The sequence below is a fragment of the Myotis davidii genome, unplaced genomic scaffold (assembly GCF_000327345.1).
Source record: "Myotis davidii unplaced genomic scaffold, ASM32734v1 scaffold1855, whole genome shotgun sequence".
NCBI classification, from domain to species: Eukaryota; Metazoa; Chordata; class Mammalia; order Chiroptera; family Vespertilionidae; genus Myotis; species Myotis davidii.
The window spans coordinates 28,403-31,866 of record NW_006286484.1 but is presented as its reverse complement, the minus strand read 5'-3'; the positions used below and the strand labels follow the sequence as shown (position 1 = coordinate 31,866).

General features: G+C 50.6%; 1 long non-coding RNA gene across 1 annotated transcript in view; it reads left to right on the top strand.

Annotated features, from left to right (window-relative positions):
- Positions 1–3,464, top strand: part of LOC102752633 — a 10,868-nt gene that overhangs the window by 1,391 nt on the left and 6,013 nt on the right. Inside the window, exon 2 of the long non-coding RNA XR_435359.1 lies at positions 1,366–1,368. This is a non-coding gene — a long non-coding RNA (uncharacterized LOC102752633). The remainder of the gene's footprint in view (positions 1–1,365; positions 1,369–3,464) is intronic.

Below are 3,464 nucleotides of genomic sequence, written 5' to 3'. Positions count from 1 at the left end.
CTGCCCTGGCTGGTGAGGCCGCATGGGCTTGTTGAATACAGGACGATGGTGCGTCCTGAGGACAATGGAGGCCTCGTGGTTGAAACCTGCCCAGCCTCGGCCCCATGCACCTCTCCCTTTGGCTGACTGGGAACTGTGTCCTTCCCTGTAATAAACTGGGACTGTGGTTTGATCCTGAGGTGATTCAGGGAACCCCCAAAATATGCAGTTTGTGTCGAAAGGAAGGGCAGTCTTGGGGGCTGTGCACTCAGACTTTTCGTCTCATCAATTCTGGGAACTGAAAATTGAACAACCAAAACCTCAGAGCTAGGAGGTAACTTACTAGTAATGATGATTGTGCCTGGCACCTGCTCTCTGCAAGCCTGATGCTCTTTGACCTTCCTGGCTGAAGGTCACTGGGTGCAGCCACTTTCCCAATTGACAGGGAAGCTAGGGATCTGCTACCAACCTTGGTTCCCCTGACTCTCCAGCCAACCATCCAGCACCCCCACGTCTCAGGTGTCACCAGCCTAACTCACACCTTAGCTGCTGACAGCATCACATGGGAGCACACCAAGGCCATGTCCAACTTTGTGGAACCTCCTAAGACACAAGGCACTGTAAGGACCATGTTTGTGAATCACTAAGGCTGAGACCTGCAAATGGATGAGCTGGTGCAGGAAGCCCTGTCCTCTGGTGGGAACGTGTGCGTCTACCCGGAATCCCTCAGATTACACCACATTGGCAGCCCCATTCTGACTGGAAGCGGTCACTAAGCCACACTGCCTTCCCTCTGGTCAGGGTTACTCCATGGAGAATAGAAGAGGGTCCCACAGGGAGGTCAGGAGCCCTCCAGCTCACAGACAGGGTTGGAGGACATAATCACCCAGGGCCCTCTACCCCCAGCAGAGAGGGGATCAAATCAGGGAAGGAACAAATGTCTGCCACCCAACTGCCTGCAGGGCCTCCTCAGTCCAGTGCCCAGGTGCCTCAGCTGCCTCACTCTAGTCCCAGCCCCGCTGCCAAGCCTTCCTACCATCCTCCAACCTGGACCACCCTTGCACCACCCAGACCCCAGGCTAGGACCCTGCTCCAGGGAACTGCTTCCTCGCCCTTGACCCTGCAGTTCACCCCAAGGCCTTCACCATAGTCCTATCAGATGGACTTGCTATTCCATTGAAGAGAGAGATGATATAAGCCCAGAGCCAGGCAGAGATACAGTCAGGATTCAACCCAACACGGTGCAGCTTCACTCCACCTCTCCCCCTTCCAGGCCAGCAGGACCCTGCAGAGTCTGTACAATCCCTTTCTTAGGGAGAGCAGGCTCTCTAGCCACTATCCCCAGGGACACACACTGTGCCAGGATTTTTCTGGCTTGTCCCACAGGAAGTACTGCGTGGCTCTCAAGGTCATGTAACCTTCCTCCTACACGCCTCATCTCTTCTCAACCTGAATTCCTTCTCTCCAATGAATATGAAGGAAATGTTCCTCATGGACTGTTGAGAAGGACCTTCTTCAACCCCAAGCTCAGGACCCTGCCTGGAGGAGTGTTCCTGCCAGAGGAATCTAGATGCAGGGGAGATGGGGGACAACATAGGCATCCCCTGGAGGTTACCTGGACAGCTTGGCTGGAGCCACAAATCTCTCCCAGGATTCATCACTCAGCAGGCGCTGCAGTTTCCCTTTGTCCCTTGTGTCCAGTGAATTCTCAGTGGCATCAGTAAAGCCTTTGCCATCTAGATGGAAAGAAAAAACAATGAGGTGAGAAGAAATCCTGGTAGAACTTAAATGGCATTGAGTATAAACAAGGTGGTTAAATGTTCACCTTGAGCAGCTGTCACCTGTGGCAATTTTCTAAAATCTGGGATATTTTGATGGAATCACCTGGTGCTGTGTGTTCCCCAAACTTTATAGGTTGAAGCTCTTACTCCCCATGTGACTATATTCTTAAATTTAATTTTTGAATAAGTTTTTATTGAGAAAAGGAGAGGAAGGGAGACGGGTAGAGAGATAGAAATATCGATGAAAGAGAATCATCTACTAGCTGCTTCCTGCACACCCCCTACTGGACATTGAGCCCACAACCTGGACCTGTGCCCTGACCAGGAAGTGAACCTGTGCCCTCTTGGTTCATGGGTGGATGCTCAACCACTGAGTGATCCTGGCCAGGTCCCATGTGACTGTATTTTGTAATTATGGTTAAATGAGGTCAGAGGTGTAGGAACCTAATCCATTCTGACTGGTGTCCTATGAGTGAGGGAGAGACAACACATCTCTCCCTCCCCCATTCTTATCTCTCTCCCTTTAAAAATCAAAACCGTTTTTTAAAAATTAAGTATAAAAATGTGTGACTCCCAGGGATTTGTAGGCTATGGAAATGAAGATAAGGGATTGGGGACTGGTGTATGTTTTGCGGGTGCAGAGATAAGATTTAAATGTGGTCGCTGCCATATCTGCACAAGGGACATTATTCTTATTTCACAGAAAAAGAAAGCCAAACTCAAACAGGAAACGAAGGCCCAAAGCCAAGAAGCAAAAAGCTCACAGGTGGCATCCAAGGAACCCATCAGGCATTTTCTTACATTAGTTTGAAGCTTCCTTATGTCTCAAAAATTCATGTGATTTCTGCGTTCCACCCTGTAGTTTCCCTATAGGATTTTTTATAAATTTGAAAATAATGTTTCATATCACACACCACTGATGGAGTAAAACTACCAGGCAAAGAGGATTCCTCCTGCTTCTCACAGGTGCTCCAAGGTGGCAGTGGAGGGGTGTGTTCAGGTGGATGGAGTTTGGAGCCTCAGCTCTAATCCTGTGATCAATCCGTATCAGCTCTCCCCCCTCCAGGCTAGCCTCAGGGGCCACAGCTTCATGTGGGCACCTCTGACCACACCCTCACCCACTTCTTAAACAAGAGGTCATCTTGTTTATCCTCAGGAATCCACCAGCTCCAGCCCTCCCTCAGGGCCCCCGGAGCCTGCTCAGGAGCTGCAGGCTTCTGAGCTGTCCTCTCCTCCCTTATGCTTCAACAAGAGCAAGTATTTTCCTCTCTTGGGGGGGAGGAGGAGGTGATTTGGTTGCCTAGGCATGCAGTGTTCATTTGGGTGGGGGAAGGATTGGTTTTCCTTGTCTTGCTTCACCCACTGATGGAAAAAGGAAACCAGGGCTTAGGTGGAGGGAACCCAGAGCATTAAATGGGTGTATTTCTGGAATGTGGTGGGTGTGGGTGTGGGGAATAACAAAGCAGGCCTCTGCAGGGTGTGCCTGAGATAGTCACACCTGCTACACAGGTGCTCATAATCGGGGCACAGGTCAGGGACCCAGCACAGCTGTGGGAGGTGGCAGTTCTTTGTACAATGCAGGACTCTCCGGGGATGTATTTGAGATCAAGAGAAGAAGTTCCTGCCTGAGACAATCACGTCTTGGTAAGCAAGTGTTTATAATTGGGAGCCCAGGTCAGAGTCCCAACACAGTGGGGGGAGGGT